Genomic DNA, 27,834 nt, shown 5'->3' with positions numbered 1-27,834 from the left:
AAATAGAATATCCCATACAGGTTTACTGGCAGGAATGTTTACAGACTTGATACATTTTAAATTAATATTAGAGAATATTTACATAATGCAGATTCTGAACTTGTAAACACAAGTATGCAGGCCAGAAAAATAAATCTAATCATTATGCTCGGTAATAAAAATGGTATTGTGTAACCTATGGTAGGTGTCCAATCAAAACTAATCGACAGAGCTTACATTTCAATTGGAATATCAAATATTTATAATGAACTGCTTGCAAAACAATCAACAGAGCAGGGATAAAAAAAATTCCTAGTCTATGAATATATTTGAATAACAAATTTCAGAATATCATAAACTGTTGTGGATAGCGAAAGAGGGGGAAAAATCAATGACTAAATCTCTCATTCTTAATTATTTGTTTTGTTCTATTATTTAAGAAAAACTCCCCAAGTATAGAAATAAAAAAATATTAAAGAGATCAGTTCTGAAATCACTGAATTTATTTACTGGACCTTATTTTCATAAGAGTTGCTTGATCCAGAAAAAAAATATTTGCTTCCCAAAGAAAATCATGACTGTAACAGACTTAAAATTATATCTGTTCTCTTGTGGTCCTTACAGTCTTTTCCACATTCCAGAAGTTATGGGGTCTCACATCCTGATGCATTTATCTCCTCAGTTCTTTGAGAGCAGGCAATCCATGAATATTGCCAACAGTCCTGTGAAGTCTGTGGAAGTTTATCATAATCCTGTTTCCCTACTAACTCAGAAAGCAAGATTTTTGTAAATCTCAATGGACTATCTTCTCCCATGTATGAAACCAACAGGGCTAGCTTCAAGGAGATTGCATCATTCATGTGTTGGGTAAGGCTGTCCAAGCATGCAAAAATTTTGGCCTGCAAGGCTTAACAGAAAATCCTTAATTAGAGTTACCGAAGGCTTCCAACTAATTAGGCCCAATCAAGCATATCAAGTAAGAGCAACTGTTTTTATATTGGATTGAATTGGGCAAGTCACTTAATCTCTCTTTGCCTCAGGTTCCCCTCAGTAAAACTGGGATACTTCCTTTCTTCTATCATTTGCCTGTCTTATCTATTTAGATTTTAAGTTTTTGGAGCCAGAGCCTGTCTCTTAGTACATGTGTATAGAGCCCTGAACACAATGGGTCCCTGATCTTGGTTAGGTCCCTGGGCACTACCATAATATACATAGTTAAGAACAAGAAGAACCTGGTCATAAAATTCTATGACGATAGCTCTAATACGTCAAGATTTTTCTTTAAATCATTTTTATATTGAACCGTATAAAAAATTAGGTGCTGTATAGGCATGTAGATAATGTTTTGTTCTTTCTACGTAACTCTGGGAAATTTCTCTGAATGCTAGTGAAGGCAAAAGCCATTCATTTCCTTTGTCGCACGTGTTTTAGTAATAAACCTCACAAAGAATATTTTTAGTTGGGTTTGGACATTCATTCAAGAGAAAAATATGCAGGTCTGATCCTCAGCTGGCTCAAATTGTCATAGCTCCATTGATGCCAGTGAAACTATGACAATTTACACCAGCTGAGGATCTCCTCCCTGGTAGTTGTAAGCAGAGTCGGCTCTAGGTTTTTTGCCTCCCCAAGCAAAAAAATGTTTGGCTGCCCCCCACTCCAGCCCTGGGCTATCCCCCGCACCATCCTGCTGCCCCAGCCCTGGGCTCCCCCCCCCACACCCGTATCCCCCTGCCGCCCCAGCCCTGGGCTCCCACCAGTGCCCCCCCACACCCTGCCGCCCCAGCCGTGGGCTCTCCCCCATCCACCCGCACCCTCTGCTGCCCCAGCCCTGGGCTCTGCCCCGCCAACTGCACCCTCCTTCCGCCCCAGCCCTGGGTCACTGGTAACTTGCTCCCAGGGCGGGTCATTCAGCAGGAATTTTAGATGTGCACAGAACACAGACAGGATTGGTTCCCATACGGTTACAGAACTCTAGTAAAGTGGAACAATTTTCAGCTTGTGTGATTGGAGGATATCTGGATGCATATTATAAGACTGTCCTCCATAAATGAGGAAAAGTTGAGGTGCCTTTATTATTCTTTTGTTCCACTCTTTGTTTCTATGGGGAATTTGCCAATGCAATATCACTGTTTTCCTTTTAAACAAATAAAACTAAAAAAAAGGCAATGGCTGTTGAAAATAACAATTCCAGTCCTAATAATCACTGGGAAGCATTTCTTGTTCAATTTTATCCTACTTTTTCTACAGCAAGTTACAGTAGATCAGTATATTTGATTTGGGAGAAATGAAGCAAGAGCTGCCCAAATTGAGCGTGAGCACTCCTGAATTTTGAGGTGTTCAAATCTGGAAGGCAGGTGCTAGATTCCCTTTCTGAATATTAGCTAAATCTGGAAAGGAAAAGTCAATTTCTGCTTCCATGGCTCACATGTGGAAATGCTCCTACGTGCCTGGTACTGTATCTAAAGCTGCCCAGGTCCAGAGCCTCCCCTGCCTTACTTTTCATTTTAAATTCTAGTGGGATTCACATACCTCCCTTGCTAGGCTTCAGATAGAGAAGTGCACTGTCCATTTAGTCCACCCAATTCTTTCTTTGGGGGCTGCAAGTTGAGGTCACACCAGTATCCCTAATCCAGGCTGGGGATGTCTTCTGAAGGGGATATCTGGGCCAAAGCCTTCTACTCCTTACTTGTTCCCTGTTCAGTGCCATCCCGTTCTAGCAGTGAGCTCTCCATTCACAGCAAGCTGCAGCATGAGGTTTCAGGTATCATACTCCCTCCCCCTCCCTTTCCTATTGATAGCAGCCAAGGGAATGCTGGGAAATGTAGTTCTTTCCCTGCTCCAGGGCTGGCTCTATAGGCAGGGAGCTAACTAAGGAACTACAGCTCCCAGGGCCCCCTGTTGGTTCTCAGCTCCCATGCTGGCTCCCTGCCAGCTGCCGCCCCTGCAAATGGGCTGCCACAAGTACCTGCTTGCTTTGCTGGTGCGTAGAGCCGCCCCTGGTTGTAAGAATGGCAGACTGCATGGAGAAGCTCTGTATTGATAGCACTTCTCCTTGGCCGAAATTTTGTCTGACTCCTATTTAAAAGAATAACTAAATCAAACTCATTCTCGTTTTGTAATCGTTTAAATCTGAGGCATGGAGCAACTGGTTGGAGGAGTTCTTATTTCAGATAATTTGTCTCCCAAATAAAACTACTTCAAATATTTGCTGTGTGCACATTTAAATACAAAATTGTGTCTGCTGTCCAGACATATACTGTAGGAATGTGCTTTCCCTCTCTTACCAGAAATAATTTTTTTTATTTAGTTCTTATTTTGCCTGGTCCAGTCCACCCCCCAGTAGGATAAATGTCAGCCTTTATTCTCTAGCAACTACACTACACTTTTCACTTGGATGACTCCACAGAAGAGATGTGCTACCCATGGGATAGCCACCATCTTGCAGGCTCATAGACAGAATATAAGTGAAAATAGAGTCATGGAGCTGAGTAAAGCCCACAGAAGCCAGGAAACTGAAAAATAAGGCTGTTGCTCTGCTGTTTATCGGTCCCCTTGTGCCTAAGTATCATGTGGACTCTTAGAGCAGTAGTTAATCTGTAAGCAATCTAGGGGTATTCTCTTTCTGCTGCAAAATACCTAACCAGAGCACAAATGGCTATGTGTGGAGTATCCGCTTATTATGCTTAAAGATTGAACTTCTCTGCTTTTTAAACGTGTCTTAATGAGCACAAAATTTAAAACAGTCAAATGACATTTGCTTCATTTAACCTGGATATGCTGTGAATCGATGGAATCATTAGATTAATACGTCTTGATGTTGAGTTGTGCCACTTCAGCCAAAGCCACAGAAGCCCCTGAGCCAGACACGTCTCCTGGCAAAGTCCCCAGCTCGGATCCTTTTCTATTGTTTTCAATGGATGTTAATAGTAAGAATAACTTGTACAGCAACTTCCATCTGGGAATCTCAGGGCATTGTGAACAGAACTTTGCAGCACTCCTGTGAGGCAGGCCAAATACTATCCTCTCAATTTTACACGTGAAAGCAAATGAGGCAGAGAGATTAAGTGACATGGGGGCCTGATTCTTCTCTCTCTTACACTGATGTAAATGAGGTACAGCACTCGCACACGCGCAGCATAACTCTTCTAACACGAGCGCACACATACACACGTGTATGTTTTTGTTTTCGGGGAGAAGGGTGGAGGTGAAGGGACTCGGTTAACAAATCCTGTCCTCTCTCCTTCCTGCATCCATCGGCATCCCATGTGCGGGGGGGTGGGGGGGGGACAAGAAACAGGAAGCCCATGCAAGGGTTCCATAACACTATGCACAACTATAGAGAGGAGGTGTAGGATGGGTGGGCTCACAGACCATCTACTGTCCCCATTCTGCAGATTCTATGATATGGGGAAGAGTAGCCTTTCCCAATCTCCATCCTCTGTACAACTCCTCACTACATGACCCTGGTTACATGAGCTGTGGGGCGGGGACAGGATTTGCCACGTACGGTATTGCATCATTATTATGATCTCTAGTTTTGATGTACAATACTTACTGCCGTGGATGTCCCTAAGTTTAATGATGTCAAAAAAGAGGATAAATACATTCAGATTCCTGATACAGATGGGCAGAATAGACCCCACTCACTGGTGTGTTAGAGTCACTTTGTGCCATCTCCCCAGTCCAAAGCAGACCCGAGCCTGGCTTAATTGGCCACTGGTGTATTCTCCATATGTTGCAGAAACCTACTATGACCTTCTGTCCACTGCATGCAGCAAAGGGGGCATGGCCAGGACTCCCTTACCCTGGCAGATTATTGGCTGCAATAACAGCCCCTGGGGGCCATTAGCAATTGACACAGGTTAGAGCAGCCTTCAGGCTGTTCTAATTTACAGCAATTACTGGACCGACACTCTTACAGCCCCAGGATTGGGGAGGAAGATACAAAAGATGCTACATTTCCTTCCACTCCTTGCTACTGTGAATTTTCACCAATCCCTTCTCAGCTGCACTAGAAAATGTCAACCCATGTCTTTACTCCTTTTTGGAGGCACTTAACACAAATTGGTTGAAAGCAAATCATAGTAGTAAGGAAAGTTTAGTCCATTGAGAGAGGCTGTCTGTAAAGATATATTAGAAGAAAGTCCAAAAAATTAAAGAGCTGGGGTTTGCTGGTACCAAAACAGGTATCTGAAAGTATTTTTGGTATGATGGGATCTAATTAGCTCACTGCCTAGTGAAGTAAATCAAAGGAGATGGGTTATATAAGCAATCCTACTCATTGTGGGCCTGAACTTGTGAGGTACTAAATGCCCTCAGATTCTTTTGTTTTCAGTTGGAGTTGCAAGTGCTTTGCTCAGCATCTTGCAGCCTTGTATCATCAAATGGTTAGTCACATGGACTGTATCCTTTCATGGTCCTATCACTGCCCCTGAGTATAGCAGAAGGGAAAGTCTGTCAATATGTTGGATAGTCAGCAGCTCACTGAATAATATTTCTGAGGAAAGGGTGATGTTTTCATAAGTATTTTATAATGTAGCATTTGTTACAGAGAACAAGAGAAAAGAGAACTCTTGAATTATTTCTCTGTGGGGAAATGTTTTCCTAAACAGTGTATCTGCACACTGGCATCCTAATGCAATTGTTCTTTGTTTCTCAAAACAATTGGTTCAGAATATATGGAAAAAATTTGCTCTTTCCTCCAGCAGCAGAACTACTTGGTACTGGGGTAGCGTTTGAGAAATACCAGCAGAAAAATGATTGTAATCCAAATCTGATCTTCCCCAGTCTCTTCTCTGCAATAGGCCCTTACTTCTCCAGGGAGTACACCAGCCTCATAGTGAACTCGAGAGGGAGGTAGCATGTGTTTCCCTGAAAACATTAGGGGAAGACATAAAATAAGTCACTGAGCTTCCCCTCCAGAAGATGACTCAAGGCTCAGGAAAGGATGAAGCTGGGATTTGCTGGGAAGTAGTTCTGTGAGGAGGCTTGCTTACAGGACACTTCCTTCTGTCCTTCGAGGCCTGGTAGGGAGACCTTCACCTCTGCACCTGGAGTCCCAAGAAGAGGAAGTATGTGGTGATCTACTTGGGGTTGGGGAAGGGAATCTTCACTTCTCCCTTTTGAAGGTCCCAGGGAGATCTCTTCCCTTTCCCCTGTCCAGCGGGGTCCTACAGACTGGAAAGATAGGGAACATTCAGCCAGCAGTAGGCCAATGAGCCTCAGCTGGCCAGGCAGGTCATGGCACAGCTAGGAGCACACATCAGTATTTCTGTCACTTCTAACTTGTGGTAGCAGCAGCAAAGGGAGGGAATGAGCAAATGAATACTCAAATAGCATAAAGACTGTACACAATATTAGTCCCTATTCATAGATTTGAGTATGGCCAATATTTGTGCTTGTTTGGAAAATGAATTATTGGATGTGCCATTCCCCCAAATTCAGCAGCCACAATAATCTAACAATATTACTAATGCATCCACTTTCTGGAGGCTTTGGGGAACAAATACCTCAATTAAAGCCTTGATTAGACAGCCATTCCCCCAAACTATCAATATTATACTATTACAATTGCACTGTAATTACTAAATAGGTTGCAAAGTGATTACCGAATGCCCATTCATTGGATAAAAGATGCCAGACTGACAGTTCTATATTTTATATGCTGCAGAATGAGATTGTCTTCAAAGCTTCAGTTGGAGCATTCATTTTGCCACTGGAGGGCGTTATGGCCCCAGAAAACAGAAAACTATTTTGTATTGATACAACAATCGAATTAGCAGGATTTATAGAGCTTTAATCTTATTTAGAATGTAGATTACTCCACTTCATTTAAAGTAGGGGGAGGAATGAGGCAATTTACATGTGTTTGTATATTTAGCATGAATTATGCAAAGATAAGAACATCTCACTGAAGCTTAGGAACACTCTACCTGAGTCTCATTCACAAATTTATTGCAACATTTTCAGACACGTTAAAAAATTTGAAGCTCAGCATGGGCCTCTGTAAAATTCAAAATGTGAAATAAATTCTCCTTCTCACAAACACATAATGTTTCTCAATTTTTCTCTTCCACCGGCTGCTTTAAAACAAATATTAGCTGATAATGAGATCAACCATCCATTTGATTTTGTTCAAGCTTTTTGCTTCACTTTTTAGTCACAAAAACCAGAAGCCGCTCTCATTTTTGTATTTGTAAGTTCTTTGTGGCAGGGACCATCTTTTTGTTGTATTTGTACAGCACCCAGCACAATGGGGTCCTGGCTCATGACTGCAGGTCCTACATGTTGCCACAATGCAAATAGCCTCTCAGCATCACCGTAATGCCCATACACCAGTTCTAAAAGACTCTGCAAGAATCCAGGGAGGAGGATTTATCTTACAGAAGGGTTGGATTTGACATGTGGACTGGAATCCAATAATTTCACTCCTTGGGACCCTCTTTGTTTTTTTTTGAAAAAAAAAAAGGTGTCCGGTTTCTCAGTTGTAGCAATGAGGGTGTGGGGAGAAGGGCTTAATCAGAGAACTGGTTACAATTCCCACACTCTGAGGCCAGCCACACCTTGTTTCATACCAACCAAATCCCTGGCCTAGACTGCTCTAAACCACGCCACTTGGCAATGGCCACCAAAGGTCATTGGCCATCTTAGACCCATGTTCTGGCAACATCTGCTCCCTCCTCCTTTCCCCCCCAACTCACTCCCTATGGTGGCTGTACAACCACAGAGGACTTTTCCATGTTGGGGAAATCTCTAGCTAGGAAAATGTGACCACTCTCTGCTGCTTTTGTGACACCTCAGCAGCTCACCGGGAGCAGAGCAAGCTTGAAAATTTGGCCTTTAGTTTTCTTATCATCCTTCCACCTTAACTTGGGAGATCAAAAGGCATGTTATGGATAAAAGTCGCAGTAGCAATGAATACATGTTTGATATTGTGAGAGGAATAGCGTGTGCCTCCTGCAATACTGCAACTTGTGATGAATCAGAGGCTTTTCTAATGACTTCACTCTGATTTCTCTTAAACAATGACACTGATTATATTCTAAACCTGTCTGTGAATGCCTACTCTCCCCTTTTTCATCAAGCCACTTAATTTCACTACATTTTTAATACTATGTATTGTGACAGACTCAGACCAGTGGGGTACAGGAGTCTGGTAGAGGGCAAATATACTGGTCACTGGATGAGTAGTTTTCTGTTCCCTGAGTGACCAGAGAAGGGGCTGCACTAGAGTAATCAGGAACCTGCTAGAACCAGTTAAGGCAGGCAGGCTAATTAGGTCACCTGGAGCCAATTAAGAAGAAGCTGCTAGAATCAATTAAGGCAGGCTAATCAGGGCACCTGGGTTTTAAAAAGGAGCTCACTTCAGTTTGTGGTGTGAGTGTGAGGAGTTGGGAGCAAGAGGTACAAGGAGCTGAGTGGGTGTGCTGCTGGAGGACTGAGGAGCACAAGTGTTATCAGACACCAGGAGGAGGGTCCTGTGGTGAGAATAAGGAAGGTGTTTGGAGGAGGCCATGGGGAAGTAGCCCAGGGAGTTGTAGCTGTCATGCAGCTGTTACAGGAGGCACTATAGACAGCTACAGTCCACAGGGCCCTGGGCTGGAACCTGGAGTAGAGGGCGGGCCTGGGTTCCCCCCAAACCTCCCAATTGACCTGGGCTGTGCCTTCTCCCAGAGGGGAAGGTCTCTGGGCTGTTCCCCAACCCACATGGTGAATCTCTGAGGCAAGAAAATCTGCCAATAAGCGCAGGACCCACCAAGGTAGAGGAGGAACTTTGTCACAGTATTTGGTTTTTTTTACTATTCCTGATGGGTGGTTCCAAATGCAGTTTAGAACATATTATACCCATTTTGTGGGTATGCCAACATATCTTTAGTTAACTGTATGAATGGGTTGGTTATTTGCTTCATTGCCTTGCTCAGGTTTGTATGAATTGGTGATAATGCCATTTCTACAGCTTCTTTGTGAAACCATTAGGGTTGATTACACATGTGTTAAGAGAGGAGCCATATGAACCAACCCACGTGTCTGCATATACTCCACTAGACAGATGAGTTGAAGACTAAGGGCTTAATCCTACTAGTTGCTTAGTATATCCTGCATGTACAGAGCACTCTTTACTCCCCTTGCAGCACCTGCTCTCCAGAATCTTGTAAAAGGTCCTCCATACCTTGCAGGAATTAAGCCTTGTGAATGATGATGTCATTATGATTATGACATCATAATACTATATTATGAGACTAGCTACTGTAAAAGGTTCCAGGAGGTATTTCACATCTGGGCAAAATCTTAATAAGGGCATAAAAGCTATGATTGAAGACAACATATGCCAAATACATTATCTGTGCATGTACACACTAGAAATTGTTGTGAATTTCTGCTATTAAAGGGGGTCAAATCCATATTATCAAAATGATTGCACAACCTGTCAGTTATCTGTATGTACAATATTTTCCACCAGCATGCACCTCCTGGACTCCTCAAAACAATACCAATTTTTCTCAAGTGTTTTATCATGAATAAAAGGTACTAGCATAAAGCTGAATTGAATTCAGATGCACCAAAAAAGAGAGCTATATTAGAGCCATGAAAGCCCGTGGAGTTATTCTGGATTGATAGTAGCATAATTGAGAGCATACAGTTATCTGGCTAAAGTGCTTAGAGATAGTATTGATTTTAAATAAATTAGAAGTGGAGTAAAATATTATGGGATGAGAATCTTTGAGTTTCTGATGTTTTTTGTTCTCATGGTGGTTTTCCGCCAAGTCCCATTCATTTTGTTTATGCTGAATTACTGCAGGGAAACAGGCATTTTAGAGTTTTATGATCCAGACTCTTTGAAAGGATCAGTTTTTGTCCCAGGTTGCTGTTAAATATCTAGGTAATTCATCTCGTGATAGTTGTCTGTGAGCGTATAGTGAGAGAGTGGCTGTTACAGCTGCCTTTGCTTTGAAACATAAAGTCAGAAAAGGCATTATGAGGGTCACTGGTGAGGTGACAAAGTCAGAAGTTCCAATCTCTCATTTTGGATGAGATCATAATTCATGTGCACCTTAAATTTTGACCTCATTAAACAATAAAGCTAAGAGAGACTGATATATCTGGGCGATTTACTGACCACTCTTCCAGAAGATGTGGGCTTTGTCACAGCTTAGTCCAAAAATGCTTCTGTGAACTATTTAAAAAGCTATGTGTAAAAAATAAACGGCAGGTCTCCACCAGTTATCTCTGGCCAATAACAAGTTACTTTAGGCTTCCACATGAATCACTGGAGACTTCTTACAAGACATGATTGGGTAATTGAGAATTACTATTCAACACATACATACTGTACTATGCCTTATAGGTGGATATTGCTCTTTAAACCATACATTATCAAGTACCCTGTAGGATAAAATAAATTACTCTGAGCTTCCTAATACTCTTAGATTAATTAAAAATAAGTACACAATCAGCCTTCTATTGTGACTAGTCTTCTCGTAGTGAGCCTTTAGAAGGCAATAGAGGACAGATACTGCTTTGGTGAAGCACCTCAAGTGATTTTAGTATGCTTTTTTTATATGCTCATGCTGTAGCATTTGGGAACAGACGATGTGAAGGATAAAGAGACTTTATATATAGAGTACTTAGGGCAAATCATAGCTTTGTCGTGAGCCCAGTACATAGACCTGTGAGTAGTTGTTCTGCCCCAATAGCAGATTAGGAAGGAGACTATGACTCAGGGTCACAATTTGTGTCCAATTTCTCCCACCACCTGCTGTGAGGGGAGGGATATATCCCATGCTAGCCCTATTCCCAGCAGAGAATACGTTTCTTAACACTCTCATGCAGCTGTACTGGCCAGCTCATTGTGTGATAGTGCCAATGCTTCTTCCACGCCCCTTCCCACCCACTCCCTCTCCATTAACTACTCTAATCCATCCACTCCTACCCATGGAGGAGAAGCCAGAACAGAGAATTAAGAGGGTGCCTTAATGGGTGTGCAGGATGGGCCATTTTCTGGCCCCTAGAATAGAAAAGCAACAGCAGTAGATACTGACTGGCAAATATATATAATTTCCTGTCAATTATTTTTGTCAATGGGTTCTTTTTTCCTCAAGAATCAATGAGAACGCATCCGAAGTTTTGCCATAGCCTGGATACTTGAGCAAGGAGTAGAATATTTTGGGAGAGAAGAGAGGGTTCTCTATTTCAATAAGGAATATGACTTTGATGGATATAATACCTGCTATAAGGTTGATCACTTTCAAATCTATTTTTACAGGTAGTATATATCTTCCAAAGAAGCAGTCGTTTACAACTAGGGAAATCAACATGTTTAAAATAGTTTTCTGTAATGCCCGAGAAAATATATGTTAAGTTGCATGAACTCTGGGCCATGCAACTGCTTGTCAAATATCAGGGATTCAGAATTGAAAACTCAACATTTATGCAGAGGTGCTGCTCAAACAGCACTGATTTAAGTGAGAAGAGACAGTGGTGACATAATCCTGAAATGCATTTGCATTGCATTTTCTATATATAGTTTTTTCTTCTCCGAGGAACTGGTGCGTCTCACAAAGACTCACCAGGAACCTCTTACTTTTTTTTTTCTTTACTCCTCATGATCCCATCCTCCTTCAATATAATGTGCTTCAACTAGTCCCACAATGACAAAGGTGCAATGAATGAATGATTCAATGATGATGCTTGGAATGTGTCTAAGCATACATAAGTTGGCACAGCCTTTGAATGTTCTTTGCAATGGACCATGCAAAAAACGTAACCTTGTATCAGTCATGCATACCCTTATGATTTTTTTTTTTTTTAATTCACCAGTGCCAATTTTATCATTCACGGGCCACTGTTGATGATTCCCAACCTTTTACTGACTCGGAAGCAAAAAGGCCTGATTAACTCCCATTAAAATCAATGGATCAAGACCTTAAGGGTTAATTCTTCTTTCACTAGTGTAAATCAGAAGTAACTACATCATAGGGGTTATACTAGTGCAAATGATAGGAGAATTGGGCCTATATACTGGAGACGGAGGTCTCCAGCACGACAATAAAGATGGACTTTTGAAAATTACTTACAGCAGTTAAGGGCCACATTGTCAGATATGCATGAGCATTTTCCTACTTCCGATAATTTGATCCTTAATTTTCTTCACCTTTGGGGTCAGATTGAAATTGTGGAGTCAAGTAGAGAATCACAGGTATCCTACAAAAAGAATACATAATTTATTACTATCTTCATATTGCCATTTTTTGTTGGATAAATTCCACAGATGCAAGATACTTTGCACTGGATCTTTTAAACCAATGAACTTCTTAAAATATACTGACATTCTGCTTCTGAGAACGAAGTGTAAAATAAATGAAAAAAAACCACCTCTGTAAATGCAAGTACTGAAAACTTAATTTACAAATGCAAACAAGATAAGCTGCCAAGTTGCCAACATAGTTATCTAATTTGTTGACACAGAGATCGCAGGCAAGATTCTTATTTAGTTCCATACATCTACATTTGTTTGCCATCTGATCAGAACTGTAATCCAGCTACCTCAATATTAAAGAAAATTGCTCTACATTCTTCTCATTTTTCAAAGCCAAGTTGCAGTGTGTGTGTTTCAAGCTCCATCACTGACATTTTCTGATGGCTGAATCTGTTTACCTTCAAGGCTCCCTGCAAAGACTATTTGTTTTTCCAAGCATTTGAGGAAGGTGGAGTTATGATGGGTAGAGTAAACTTGTTTGTTCCCTTGATTTGAATATTAAGTTAGTTGTGTTAGGGAATTAAGTATGTCTTTATTTACAATCTATTATTATCATCCATTTTAAGAAAATTGTGTACCTCTGTGATATTTTAACTGAAGCCTAGATATATTATCTTGATTCTTGGCTTCAGGCAAGAGAGTCTGGCATTTCTCACCTTTGCCGTGACCTGATCAAGTGGCTGCCCTGCACTGATCTGGACCCCAGGGCAGGTTTGCCCTCTAGAGGTTAGTTATCTATCTATTTATTTATTTATTAATTTTCATATGTTGCGTAGTGTTGAAATGACCCAATAAAATAAGCACACTTACTCCCGTAGGGGCACTATACCTCACCATTAGGAATCTGGGGCAGCATAAATCTTCATGTGTTGAATTTCATTTCACATGTAGAGTTATGTCCCTCACCAACCTCCTTAAAATTGCCGTTTGGCCAAGCCACACAAATTCACTCCTTTTAATCTTCCCTCTCAAGTCATTCTCACCAGCCACTTAATCATTTTGTTGCTTGTCTCTGTATTCTCTCCAATTTGTCAAAATGAATGGCTTCCAGCAATTGGTGGCGTTGAGAAGGTGGAGGGTGTATTTAACATGACAGTTATTTGCTCTGCAGAGAAAACAGATTTGTTTTGTTTTTCAAAGAAATAGGGCTTTATATTTTCATCAGATTAGAGACATGACTATCCTGCATATTTACAAGACATTACACATTGCAACGTTTTGTTCTTTGCTTTATTCTTCTGTTGCATGCATCTGATGTGTGTGGCAGAAATATAAGTGTTCAGGTTCTTTTATGCTCTGGAAAGGTATTCATTTCTCCATAGCTTAAGCAAAGGTTTGGCCTCGCTATTTTCCTAAAGCCCATCCCATTTATCATCACATTTCACTTTAGATAAATATACCTTGGAAGCATTTTCCAAATTAAATGTCAAATAAAAAATTGCCTCATTGACTATTGGGGTATAAAGCGAATCACTAACATAAATGTGCATCTGGAGAAGTACTGTCACAGTGAAAGGTATTCATTCACTGTGGAGAAGTCTAAACTTATTTTCTTTTCAGAAAGGAAGCACAATTTGAATGATATTCCAATGTTGTATTACCTTGACCTCTGGCAAAGCTATGAATTGTGATGAAATGCAGCAACTGTGCATTACACCTTCCTGATGCACAGATAGGCTTCACTTTGATGTATGGCAAGCAATAAATAAATTTAGGAAACATCTTTTTTTTTTTACTAAAGCCTGCACAAATAATCATCTTTACTGAGTAGTATTCTGCCTGGAGATCACATCAAAAGGTTGTCCTCCACCTTTATTAGAAGACCATCTGTTTTATCAAATCTCGTAAGTGGTTGCTTAAATCAGATTTTACTCTATTGCCATTGACTAAGCTGGCAAACAATTTAATATCAGCAGTATATAAGCCCTCTTTCAACCCTTTGTCTCCATGATATCTGCATCTCATTAGCATCTAATGAATCAACTCAATTTCTTACCTACATTGAAAGACCTTCCAAAGTTTCCATTACATTAATTTACCTGGCAGGTTGGATTTTGGAGGCAATGAAGTCACCAAGGACCTCATCCAGTGAAATCATTGATATCTTTCCATTTACTTCCATGGCCTTTAGATTAGGTCCTAATGCATTCCAATTTTTGACCTCAATTTGGTATTTAATGTATGGGGGGAGGGGAAAATAATCCAATCATTGTAATGTATTGCCCTGTATTATATTAATAAATCTCTATCCTCTGCACTGGGACACAACATTCTATAATAAGTATAGGATGGTAACACTCATAACCTTCTTCAAATTTCGTAATATAGCAGTGTCCATCCTAATGGCTTTCATTCTTTCAAATATTATAGCAATTTTTAAAACACCCAATCTAATACCAAGTCTGCAAACATTTAAATGACCAAATAAATCTCAGGCAAACCTTCGTGCTTTCATTCTCTTCGGTGTCTAGTTCAGTTTCTCATAAATTTCCTGAACTAATCCACTCAGTTCTGGACAAAGGTCATTGCACAGGAACTATGCAGGGTCATTTTAATTTAATTGAAAGCTTTTGACATAGCTTTGGTATCTGAGCTCAAACACCATAGACTTAATGCTGAGTGAGCCCAAACCACAGCCTTGATGCTGTTTCTTTTGTCCTTCTCCCCTCCACCACCCCCAGCATTTTCAAATAGATTCATTCTGGAGTTTCCCTGGGTGAAGTTTTCCCTCTATCTGTTTTTAATGAACCCCCTGAGTTCTGTGCTAAGTTTTTCACTTTCCAGCCTTTCTGTTAATGGCACAACGTATCTTTGCAATTTAACACTAACGCATCCAAATGGCGTTTTGCCTGTATTTGCTACTAAGTATGTGTTTTTGTCTCTAACACTCTTGGCTATAAAATGCCATATATGATCAACTGGCTTAGAAATAATATCTGTCTCTCAATCTTCATAAACCTGTAACCCAAAGCACCTTTGGGTTTAACATATTTTTCTTTCTGGAGAAAGGTCTCTGCAACCAATGACCCCTTAATGAGAAATTTGCAGCCCCAAATCAGACTTCCATTTCCACTTTGTTACACCTAGAGAATACCATGCAGTACATTTTGATATGACCGTCATTCATACAATTTTTTTAAGCCAAATGCATCATTTTTATATTGTCTGAAGTGAGGTCATGGATTTTACCCAGCATGAAATATTATGAGTCAACAAGGACAAGCTAAAGAAAAGCAATCTAACAACTGCAGTTCAACCGCTCATTAATACTACACAAGTCACACAAAAGATACTCCAAACATGCTAAAATATTTGTGTGAATGAGGTCGGAGGAGAAAAGAAGGATGATATAATTCAAAGTTTCTGGTCATGTAAATAATTCATGGCCTAATATCCGGAGGCTCCTGTTCATTTCAGTTTGAGTTATGGATGCCTTTGAAAATCAAGCCCCTATACTGTCTGTATTCTTTCAGCTCCTGATTCAGGAATGATTTCAATGGGACGTAGTCTATTCCCTCCCAGGTACTGAGCTTCCATTGCTTTGTGTGGCAGTCAGAGCATTCATCATCTCTCAGGATGTGCTCAGCAACACTTTGCAATATCAAGCCCTACGACTTCTAGATAAAAGCCCTTATTCACAAATATCCTCAAAGACTTCATCCCTACATGGGGGTATTATAAAAAGTTCCCCTGGAGCATCTCCATTTAGAAGACCTCTTCCTTATTTGAATCCCAAGAAAGTGTCTCAGCTCCTAACAGCCTATCATTAGCTCAGATATTAATTCAGGAGATGTATTAGTTTAGGTAGCGGATCAACTATTCATGTAAACAACCACAGTAATATGCAAAGTTTTAACAAACTAAACATATTTTGACTGTTTTCCCATTTAAATGCTTGGTAAATTAATCTAATCTCTGCACAATGTTTTATGTTTCAAATGCAGCATTTGTTGGGTTGTGACTTACTTTTTAATTAAATGTTACGTAGTGCAAGGAATATATTAACAGTTCATCTCTTTTCATAATGCTGGATACATTAAATATTAAGTTATGATTCGTTTATTAAGTGCCTTTCGTCCTCAAGAATCCCAAATTGCTTTACGAACACCCCATAGACATTATTACCCTACTACTGGAAAGCTGCCACATACAGGGTGAAAAATGGCAAATACTCAGTACTGGTCTTCGCCACTACTCAGCACTTTAGGACAGGGAGTGATGAATATCTTTTCCAGCGGGGAATTTTATATTTGGAGAGTGTCATTATGTAAGTATTCCGCTTAAAATTGGCTTTCAGAGAATGGTGTGAGAGCTGTGATTTGAGAGGCATTGAATTTTGATTTCTTTCCCTTAGGGTTATTTATCGGTTAGGTTTAGTGTACTAATGATATATCATCCTTGCTATATCCTAGCAAGATATCTTAGATGGGGTTCATTTCTAGACTACTCACAATTTACCTGTAACTTCTTGTGATCGGTGTCGGCCCACCTACCCGCTAGGGGGCGGTGGGGAGCTACGAGGTCACTGGCCGGCCTGGGTCACGCCACCGTCAGCGGGGAATTAGCGGCGGGGCGGCCGCCAGCCAGAGTCTGTAGCGCGCCCCTCAGGCAGGGGAGCGCCGGCAAAGGTCAGTAGCGCACCCCTCCGGCAGGGGAGCGCCGGCAACGGTCAGTAGCGCGCCCCTCAGGCAGGGGAGCGCCGGCAACGGTCAGTAGCGCGCCCCTCAGGCAGGGGAGCGCCGGCAACGGTCAGTAGCGCGCCCCTCAGGCAGGGGAGCGCCGGCAACGGTCAGTAGCGCGCCCCTCAGGCAGGGGAGCGCCGGCAACGGTCAGTAGCGCGCCCCTCAGGCAGGGGAGCGCCGGCAACGGTCAGTAGCGCGCCCCTCAGGCAGGGGAGCGCCGGCAACGGTCAGTAGCGCGCCCCTCAGGCAGGGGAGCGCCGGCAACGGTCAGTAGCGCGCCCCTCAGGCAGGGGAGCGCCGGCAACGGTCAGTAGCGCGCCCCTCAGGCAGGGGAGCGCCGGCAACGGTCAGTAGCGCGCCCCTCAGGCAGGGGAGCGCCGGCAACGGTCAGTAGCGCGCCCCTCAGGCAGGGGAGCGCCGGCAACGGTCAGTAGCGCGCCCCTCAGGCAGGGGAGCGCCGGCAAAGGTCCCGGCGTGGCTCTGCCGGGTAGGGGAGCGCAGGCCCACCCTACACCACTGCGCTCCAGCCCAGGGCCCTGACAGTGGCAGAACGAGGGTCCCACCACTGGGTCAGCGGGGTCGTCCCGCTACATAGACTCACCACTGTGCAGCTCTGTCCCTGGGCTACTTCCTACCCGATTGCTCGCCCGAATCCCTCTGGTCCCGTGAGTGCGTCGGGGTAGTCGGCTGCTGGCAGCTCCGGCTCCCCCTCAGGCTCAGGCTCCTCCAACTCCTCTGGGTACTCGGCTGCTGGCAGCTCCCGCTCCCCCTCCGGCTCCTCCAGTTCCTCTGGGTACTCGGCAGCAGGCAGTCCTGGCAGCCCCAGTCCGTCCTCCAGGTGAGGTTTCCACGGGTCCAGGGCCTCCCCTGGTGTGGCAGCAGGCTCTGAAGGGAGCAGCCCGCGGTCTGCGTCTGCCTCCCTCCCTGGTGCTGCCCTAACTGAGCTAAGGGCCCCGCCCTTTATACTTCCTGTTCCGCCCCTCCCCTTCCGGGAGGTGGAGCGAGCTTGGGCTGGCCCCGCCCACTCAGGCTGAGGGAAAGGCACTTTACCCTCAGGTTCGGAGGGAAGCCACCCTGGCTCCCTACATACCCCACCCCTCAAATCCAGCTCCCGAACCTCGGAGCTGGCGTCCTCAGCCTCCCCCAGACGGGAGAAGAAGTCCGCGTTGGCGTTGTCCCGTCCCGCCCGATGGTGGATCGTGAAGGCGTAGGTTTGTAGTGTAAGATACCACCGCTGTAGGCGGGCATTTGCGTCCTTCATCTTGTTGAGCCACTTCAGGGGTGCATGATCCGTAACCAGTATAAAGGGGGCCCCGAGGAGGTAGTAGCGGAGAGCATCAACCGCCCACTTAACAGCTAGGGCCTCTTTCTCCAGGACGGAGTAGTTCCGCTCCCGGGGGAACAGTTTCCGACTGATGTAAACAATAGGATGCTCCTCCCCGTCCACCTCCTGTGAGAGGACCGCCCCAAGCCCCACGCCGGAAGCATCGGTCTGGACAATGAAGTCCCGATCGAAGTCCGGGCTGAAGAGAACGGGCTCGCTAGACAGGCGGTCTTTGACAGTTTGAAAGGCCCTCTCGCAGTCGTCAGACCAGCACACTCTACGGGGGCTATCTTTGGTCAGGAGTTCTGTCAGAGGGGCCGTAATGGTTGCAAAGTGGGGTACGAACTGCCGGTAATAGCCGGCTAGGCCCAAGAATTGACGCACCTGCCTCTTCGTGGTTGGTGCCTGACATTCCTGGAGGGCTTGAACCTTCCCGATGAGGGGGCGTACCTGTCCCCGCCCCAGGGTGTACCCCAGATAAGTGGTTTCTTCGCGCCCGATTCGGCATTTCTTAGGATTGGCTGTGAGGCCGGCGGCGCGGAGGTCCCGGAGGACAGCCGCCACTTGGTTGAGATGTTCCTCCCAGTTGCTGCCATAGATGACCACATCATCTAGGTAGGCAGCGGCGTACTTGGTGTGAGGTTGCAAAACCCGATCCATCAAGCGCTGGAAGGTTGCTGGGGCCCCATGGAGGCCGAAAGGCATCCGAGTAAACTGGTACAAACCTGACGGGGTGGCGAACGCAGTCTTCTCCTTGGATTGGGGTTCCAAGGGGATCTGCCAGTACCCCTTGGTGAGATCTAAGGTGGTGATGTAGCAGGCTTCTCCAAGCCGGTCAAGGAGCTCATCGACGCGGGGCATTGGATACGCATCAAACTTTGAAATGGCATTGACTCTTCGAAAGTCAATACAAAACCGCCGGCTCCCATCTGGCTTCGGAACCAGGACGACAGGGCTCCGCCATTCGCTCTGGGAATGCTCGATAACACCCAATCCCAACATGGCCTGGACTTCCTCCTCCACAGCCTCTCGCATTCGCCTAGGCAATGGCCGGGTCGTCTCTCGGACCACCACCCCGGGGTCGGTCTGGATTGCATGGTAGGCAAGCGTAGTCTGTCCGGGCTTCGTGGTGAAGGTCCTGGGGAACGCCTTCACTAGGCAGAGGGCCTGTTCCCGCTGCTCAGCCGTGAGCGTCTCGGCTAGCTGGGGTTCCCCATTATCAGACTCTTCGGGGGGTTGTGGTCCAAGGTCTGGTTCAGGTGGGTATGGGGCAATTAGTAGTCCTTCCCGTTCCCGCCAGGGTTTTAAAAGATTCACGTGATAGATCTGCTTTCCCTTCCGGTGATCAGGCTGCCGGATTTCATAATTGACAGGCCCCACTTGGCGAAGGACTTCATACGGGCCCTGCCAGCGGGCAAAAAGCTTTGATTCCTCCGAGGGGAGCAGGAGGAGAACTCGGTCCCCGGGGGCAAATAATCGGACCTGGGTGCCCCGATTATATTGCTGCTCCTGGCCCCTTTGGGCCGTGTTTAAGTTTTCCCTCGCGAGTTCACCCGCCCGGGCCAACCGTTCCTGCAGCTGCAAGACGTATTGTAAAAGGCCCTGCGTTGAGGATGGTGTATGTTCCCAAGTTTCTCTCAGGAGATCCATCACTCCGCGGGGCCGTCGCCCATAGAGGAGCTCAAATGGAGAGAACTTCGTGGAGGCCTGTGGAACTTCCCGAATCGCCAGTAGTAAAGGGGGAAGTAGTTGATCCCACTGACGGAGGTCCTGGGTGGGGAAGCGTCGCAACATTCCTTTCAGGGTTCGATTAAAACGTTCGACTAACCCATCCGTCTGGGGATGGTAAACTGAGGCCTGCAGCTTCTTAATCCCCAGCAGGGCACATACCTGACGGAACAACTTAGATGTGAAGTTGGTCCCTTGGTCAGTAAGTAACTCCCGAGGGAGGCCTACCCTGGCGAAGATCTTCACGAGCTCTGCCGCAATAGTGCGGGCAGTGATACTCCTTAAGGGGACAGCCTCAGGGAAGCGGGTGGCGTAGTCCATCAAGACAAGGATGTATTGGTAGCCCGCCTGACTTTTCGGGAAGGGTCCGACCAGGTCCATCGCTACTCGTTCAAATGGAACGCCCACGGTTGGTAATGGAACTAGGGGGGCCTTCCGGATCCCGGCCGGGGCGGCGCGTTGGCAGTCCGGGCATGACCCACAGTAATCCTTCACTTCGCGGTGGATGCCAGGCCAGAAGAACTTGGCCAGGACCCTAGCTGCGGTTTTCTCTGGTCCTAAATGGCCTGCGGCTGGGATGTCATGGGCTAGCTTTAGGACCGCCCGTCGATGAATGCGGGGAACCACGAGTTGGGTCCGGACCTCTTGAGTTTGAGGGTCCCGCTCCACACGGTAGAGACGATCTTGGTCAAGCTCAAATCTAGGCCATTGGGTAGCCCGCTGGGCCTCCACGACCTTCCCCTCTACCCGTGCCAGCTGTTCATAGGCAAACCGGAGCGTAGGGTCCTCCCTTTGGTCTCGGCTAAAGTCCCGAATGTCCACCGGGGGGCCCCCTGTCTCCTGGCCGTCCTGCCTGGGTGAGAGGGATGGGTCACCGTCGGGGTCGGGGCTCCGCCTGGGGCCTGGGTCCGTTGCAGAGGAGGCTCCCTCGAATGCCTCTTCCGGAGATATGGACCGGAGCAGCTCGACAAATTCTGGCCAGTCCCGGCCCAGGATGATTGGGTAGGCAAGGGACGGGGCCACCGCCACATTCATTACCTGAGTCGCCCCGTCTACCGTGAGAGGGACCTGCACGGTGGGGTACGGTTTCACGTCCCCATGTATGCACTGTATCCGTACCTCCCCGATGATCTGCTCGGTGTCTGGGAGGAGGGACTGGCGGACAAGAGTCTGCCCACAGCCCGAATCAATTAGACCCACCACAGGTGTCCCGGCGATGCTCATGGGGGCTGTCAATTTGGCCGCGGATGGTGTGCGGGCCCGGCTCTCCCCGGTGTACACCTGGCCAAAATCGCATTCCATCGCCGTACAGTCTCGTTGCAGGTGGCCGTACTCACCACACCGAAAGCAAGGTCCTACCTCTGTGCGCCCCGGCCGTGCCGGGTCACCCGGGTGGCCGCGGGGTTGGCCGGGGCCCGATGGACGGGCCAAACGTCCAGACGGTGCGGGTTGTGGGGCCTCGGGCCGTCGGGGAAGAGTAGTGCCGCCGCCGTTTGGTCGTCGGGCTCGAGCGGGCACATTGACTTTGGGGGTGGACCCCCTTTCCAGCTTCTGAGCGCCGGGTCCAGAGCTTGGGGGTCGGGCTGTCGGTCCTATTGGGGCCTCGGCCTCTAGAAAGTTCTCCATAAGTGTGACTGCTGCACTTAGAGATTGAGGTCGGTGCCGCAACACCCACGCCCTCCCAGGAGTCGGAAGGATGTGCACGAATTGCTCGAGGATGATCTGTTCTGTCACCTCAGCCACAGTTCGATGCTCGGGTTGTAGCCATCGGCACGCTGCATCCTTTAATTCCTGTGCCACGGCTCGGGGCCGGGCCCCCGGGGGGTACAGCTTTCCCCGAAACCGTCGCCGAAAAGTCTCCGGGGTGATGTCGAAGGCATCCAGGATAGCCGCTTTTACTCTGGCGTAAACCCGGGCTTCATCGTCTGGTAGCCCCCGGTAAGCCTTCTGGGCCGGCCCCGTTAGATAGGGGGCAAGCAGGGTTGCCCATTGGTCCGGTGCCCAACCAGCTACTGCAGCAACCCGCTCAAAGGTCACGAGATAAGCCTCTGGGTCATCCTCAGGCCCCATCTTGGCCAGACGGATTGGTGGAGCAGGAGGGTTGGGGGTGGTCACCCCGCCCGGCTGGGCTCCACCGGGGCTCGGCCACAGGGTGGCAAGTTGCTGGAAACATTGAGTCTGTTGTTCGTGGTGCTGGGCCCCCAAGGTTTGAAGCAACTGCTGCTGGTGGGTACCCAGCTGCTGTATGAGTTGTTGCTGCTGCTGCTGCTGAGTCTCGGCCAGCACCTTGATAAGCCTTTCCATCTCCATCTTCTGTTTAGGGGCTGTCGCTGCCTCCTTGCTCTAATCCCTTCCGGCAGGGATAGGGGGCGCTACCCGCATTCTCCACCACTTGTGATCGGTGTCGGCCCACCTACCCGCTAGGGGGCGGTGGGGAGCTACGAGGTCACTGGCCGGCCTGGGTCACGCCACCGTCAGCGGGGAATTAGCGGCGGGGCGGCCGCCAGCCAGAGTCTGTAGCGCGCCCCTCAGGCAGGGGAGCGCCGGCAAAGGTCAGTAGCGCACCCCTCCGGCAGGGGAGCGCCGGCAAAGGTCAGTAGCGCACCCCTCAGGCAGGGGAGCGCCGGCAAAGGTCAGTAGCGCGCCCCTCAGGCAGGGGAGCGCCGGCAACGGTCAGTAGCGCGCCCCTCAGGCAGGGGAGCGCCGGCAACGGTCAGTAGCGCGCCCCTCAGGCAGGGGAGCGCCGGCAACGGTCAGTAGCGCGCCCCTCAGGCAGGGGAGCGCCGGCAACGGTCAGTAGCGCGCCCCTCAGGCAGGGGAGCGCCGGCAACGGTCAATAGCGCGCCCCTCAGGCAGGGGAGCGCCGGCAACGGTCAATAGCGCGCCCCTCAGGCAGGGGAGCGCCGGCAACGGTCAGTAGCGCGCCCCTCAGGCAGGGGAGCGCCGGCAAAGGTCAGTAGCGCGCCCCTCAGGCAGGGGAGCGCCGGCAAAGGTCAGTAGCGCGCCCCTCAGGCAGGGGAGCGCCGGCAAAGGTCCCGGCGTGGCTCTGCCGGGTAGGGGAGCGCAGGCCCACCCTACACCACTGCGCTCCAGCCCAGGGCCCTGACAGTGGCAGAACGAGGGTCCCACCACTGGGTCAGCGGGGTCGTCCCGCTACATAGACTCACCACTGTGCAGCTCTGTCCCTGGGCTACTTCCTACCCGATTGCTCGCCTGAATCCCTCTGGTCCCGTGAGTGCGTCGGGGTAGTCGGCTGCTGGCAGCTCCGGCTCCCCCTCAGGCTCAGGCTCCTCCAACTCCTCTGGGTACTCGGCTGCTGGCAGCTCCCGCTCCCCCTCCGGCTCCTCCAGTTCCTCTGGGTACTCGGCAGCAGGCAGTCCTGGCAGCCCCAGTCCGTCCTCCAGGTGAGGTTTCCACGGGTCCAGGGCCTCCCCTGGTGTGGCAGCAGGCTCTGAAGGGAGCAGCCCGCGGTCTGCGTCTGCCTCCCTCCCTGGTGCTGCCCTAACTGAGCTAAGGGCCCCGCCCTTTATACTTCCTGTTCCGCCCCTCCCCTTCCGGGAGGTGGAGCGAGCTTGGGCTGGCCCCGCCCACTCAGGCTGAGGGAAAGGCACTTTACCCTCAGGTTCGGAGGGAAGCCACCCTGGCTCCCTACACTTCTATTGTGTTATCAGTTTCTTATGAAAGAGCTACTGCAACCTAGCATAATTTAAAAAAAAAAAATTGGCATAGATTCTCAACTGGTGTAAATTGTCATTGTTCCACTGAAGATTTCAGTAGAGCTATATGACAGGTAACATTAGCTGATGATCTACCCTATAAACCCAATCCAAAGCCCAATTACTCAATGGGAGTCTTTCCATTGACTTCACTGGGTTTTGAATCAGTCCTATGTATTTTTTTAAAAAGACCATTAACATATACTTTATATTTTCCTTTCCAAGTTTGCTTAGTAAGGAAGATTTTATGTTCAACAAAAGCTCTCTGTTTTGTAAGCTGTTTTCTCCTTCTGTATGATTGATTCAGTAGTCTCAAAATGGAATGTTCAGGATTTCAAAATTCACTACCATGCAAGAGGAATGAATTAATCAGACAGGACAGCCAGGCTAATTATAATGGAGAAAGCCTCTATTTATTTCCAAGTATCTTGTTAATCAGCCATAATGGAAAAGAAAATAGGGAGAAATGACATGGCAGTTAAGTGAGTTTGGGGTAAAATATATATTCTTAAAAATTAGTTTAAGTGTCTTTAAATCACGATGTAATTTAATTTAATCCATTAACAATATGTAACTTGTTTTCAACAAAGGAAGTAATAAAATGTATAGTGACAAGTAGATAATGTTTCTGTTGCAGACTTATTACCCAAAGACATGACAGTATTTATTTGTTAGCTTTATTTGCTTTGATATTAGATTATTTTTAATACATTAACTAAAGGAATACGGGGGAACAAACTACAGGCAATGTTATATTGAAGTCTAATCGAATAGGTTACTCTCTCCCCCATGAACTAGAAAGAGATTGGATGTAGTGTAAATCAAAGCAGAATTTGGCCCAACAGAGAGAGATGGCTATGGCTATTTTCCTTTTCTCACCCTTCCAGACTACTGTGTTGAAACACAATAACTTTGTACATAGATCAACATAAATAATCAGTTATGGTATATTTTAAAGTTAATTTGGGACAGAAAATCCTTATTTGATACTATACTGATATTTTACAAAGAGGATTTATGTAGCTATATAAATACTAATACTCACCAGTGTACTCTCCATTCATGGCTTTAAAACTGCAGAAGACTGTTACGTATTGGAATTACATGGGCTTGAGGAAAGTATTTGTTAGTTGAGTTGGGGAAACTACATTGATGCCTCTCATTTTGGAGGAATATGGCCCCCATTTGCAAAAGACGTGCACAAAATAGATATGGGGTTAGGGCCTGGGCTGCTCCTGGCTCTGGCCAACTGCACTTTGTTCCATCTGCTTACAGTGATAACAGTGTAGCTTCTCTCTCTGATGCACACTTTGCTACAATCACCTATGCCTTTGTCGCTTCAAGACCACATTGCTGTAATGTGGTCTACCTTGTGACCATTCAGAAGCTGGAACTAATGCAGAATGCTGTGGTCCATTTAATTAAGTGGAGTTGCACACAGGGCCCTGGATGGGCGCCTATTCAGAGTTTATTTTTTCTAAATTTAAAGACCTAATAAATAATGGTGGGAAATGGAATGATAGGCTTGTCAGCTGCAATTGGAAAAGTGAGGGGTTCCACCTCCTACCCCCTCACAAAATGTCACCCAAGCAATGAGTGCACATAGAATGCCCCCTTTTTAAAAAAAAAAAAATCAGGATATTGCAATGCAATATGTGGCAGAGAACCTGAAAGAGGGAGGTGGCATTAAATAGAGGTCTGCTCTGAATTATGCCATCAGCAATCATCTCCCAGGGACTATTCTCTCATCCAGAGTACAGTACAATCTGTCCCATATTCCCTGTCCTGTGTGGGGGCAAGAAGCACATGGTGCGCAGCTGGCAAGGCTGGCTTTATACCACCAGGGGTTTCCCTTCATCAGAGCTATCTTGTTAGGGAAATATTTGGTTGTTTTGCAGTGCATGAGCAGCATAAATCAGCCCATAGAGCTGAGGATCCAGATATTTGCCCCTGGAGATATTTAACAAACGTTCCATTAGTCTTCATAGCTATTTCCATTGGATTGCTTTCCTGCAGTTACTTTTCCTAGGGTTTTGTGTATGTGTTTCCACTGGGTCTGCTACAGGCTGCTACCACCACAAAACCTAACTGTACCTATCTTCTTTTATATGAGAGCTGTAATTAAAGAAATATTCTCCACCCATCTCTAAGAGGGATTTTAACAAAATGCACATTCATTCCTCCCTCACTGATTCCAGTAGCCGTTTTTATTGAAAATAACAAAAGTAGGTGATGGGGAGGGGAGAGGAAGGGAAATCATGCCAGGAATATTAACAAAGCTGTTTTGTCAGAACTTGTTTTGCACTGTAAAGCTGATTATCCTAGGGTCTTGAATATACTGAATCACAGGTATTGTAGAACATAATTTAATACATTTTATCCCATTCAAACTACCTGCAGGTGAATTATATGATTAACTCTGACAATTCTATTTCTCTGCCCATTTCTGAGTATGGCCGGGTTCTCAGTGGAATTATTGCTATTATTCTATGAAACAGCAAAGTTTGCAATGCCAAGTCCCATCCCAGAGAATCAACTGACTCTCTTTCTCTGCAGTGCTACTGACTAAAGTGTTTCGTTATCTTGGCACAGAAAGCAATAATCACAGCTTATGAGAGCTCTAAACAGCAAAACCATTCTTTTTTTGGATATATGTTAGGCCCTAATTTTGGCAAAGATTTCTATGTCAGCCAGACTCCATTTCAGGATCAAGCTTTCAGTCTCTACTCAACATACAGCAGCATTTGCTTTTCATTTAGAATCTGTTTTTGGAGGTTGATGTTTATCAGGATATATGGCGTTTACTGATTAGAAAAAAATGAAGTGTTAAAAATCAAACTTTGATCCCCTTAAGTTGCATAGAGATATTTACTAACAAGCATCTTATGAGTTGGAAATTGAATCTTACAGTATTTAAGCCAAGCAGTCTAGGAAAATTATGATTAAGGCTGGAATTATGGGGAATCAGAATGAAAGGGTGACATAAAAAGGCTGAGTTTATTTCTACTCCAAAGAAACCAAACTTTGGTTGAATACGGCATTTCTTTGAAATAATACTGTGGGAAAAGTCTGGGCATAGATCAGCAAGGGAGTTAGAAGTATTTGCTCACAGAAATAGGATATTAAAACAGATAAGAACAAAGAAATGTTTTTTTTTTATCATAGTGCCTGGCATTGGAAACCCAAGAGGTGGTCCATCACCTGGGACACAGGAGGATTTGCTGCTGTTGCATGGGGTATGTATAAAGATATTTAAGTCACCATTGTGCACACTCCCCACCTGTAGCATCCTGGAGATGCTACACTCCTATCCACTCTACCAACACAAGTTACAGCAACCTAAAGGGGCGGAAATGTTACCATGTGCCTTGGGTCACTAATCACTGAGCTTAAATAATAATTAATGAACAGTCAAAGCAAACAGTCCATGAACAACCTATTGGCTGAAATCCTTTGGTAGAAACTATTTGGCTAATCCATATGATACACAGAATATATTAACAGACCTCAAGATTGCTTTGAGAATGAGTCACTCCCCCAATCCAAGGGCTACATTTGTAAGAGAGATTGACAAAAGAGAAGAAGATGGTAGGATTAATGAGGCAATGCATGGCAGCTGTCTTCACCACAGGCAACATGCTACAAGCCCAGATTCTCCGACCCAAAGATGTTGTGCCTCCCTGCTCTTTGATGCTGCTTGAAAATGCTATAGGAGGCTTTTTTTTTTTTCTTGCTGTTTTCTGACCTGTCCCCTGGCATCAGGCCCTAGCTTTGGTTGGTGAAATTTACTTTACTCAGTTGCAGTCTCAGTTACCTCTTCTTCCAAAAACTCTGGAGATCGCATTTGGACCCATTGTGCATCCAAAAGACAGATCTGATTTGCAAACTGTTGAGAAATTTAGCCCATAACATTTTAGAAAGATATCTGAAAATTGGGATAGCTCTATTATTAAGGGACTGGAAATTGTTTTGCTTTCACCTCTGCAACCAAACCATTAACATGCATTTGAGTTGGTGGTTTTGAATGTGGTTCTTTAGGTATTAATGTCCTAGCCTCTTCCTCATTCACTTGTGTGCTGCAATGTTATTCCTAGAAAAATGTCTTTTTAGGAGCACTGCCTTGTAGAGTCAAGAGAGGAAAAAAATGAT

The 27,834-nt window shown here is 45.9% G+C and overlaps 2 long non-coding RNA genes across 2 annotated transcripts; one reads left to right on the top strand and one right to left on the bottom strand.

The window, feature by feature from the left end:
* Positions 1-1,822: 1,822 nt before the first annotated feature.
* LOC122173697 (uncharacterized) lies at positions 1,823-14,766 on the bottom strand. The gene is made up of 3 exons (XR_006174397.2): positions 14,677-14,766; positions 12,054-12,180; positions 1,823-6,156 (listed from the first exon to the last, which is right to left on the bottom strand). It is a non-coding gene; the product is annotated as an uncharacterized LOC122173697 (long non-coding RNA).
* On the top strand, positions 8,110-27,205 carry LOC135972838 (uncharacterized). Its single transcript, XR_010589399.1, has 3 exons — positions 8,110-8,461; positions 12,868-12,961; positions 26,851-27,205. It is a non-coding gene; the product is annotated as an uncharacterized LOC135972838 (long non-coding RNA).
* Positions 27,206-27,834: the final 629 nt, after the last annotated feature.

This window comes from Chrysemys picta, chromosome 7 (genome assembly GCF_011386835.1).
Source record: "Chrysemys picta bellii isolate R12L10 chromosome 7, ASM1138683v2, whole genome shotgun sequence".
Classification (NCBI taxonomy): domain Eukaryota; kingdom Metazoa; phylum Chordata; order Testudines; family Emydidae; genus Chrysemys; species Chrysemys picta.
The sequence above is the reverse complement of the archived record's forward strand: the minus strand, read 5'-3'. Positions and strand labels throughout refer to the sequence as shown.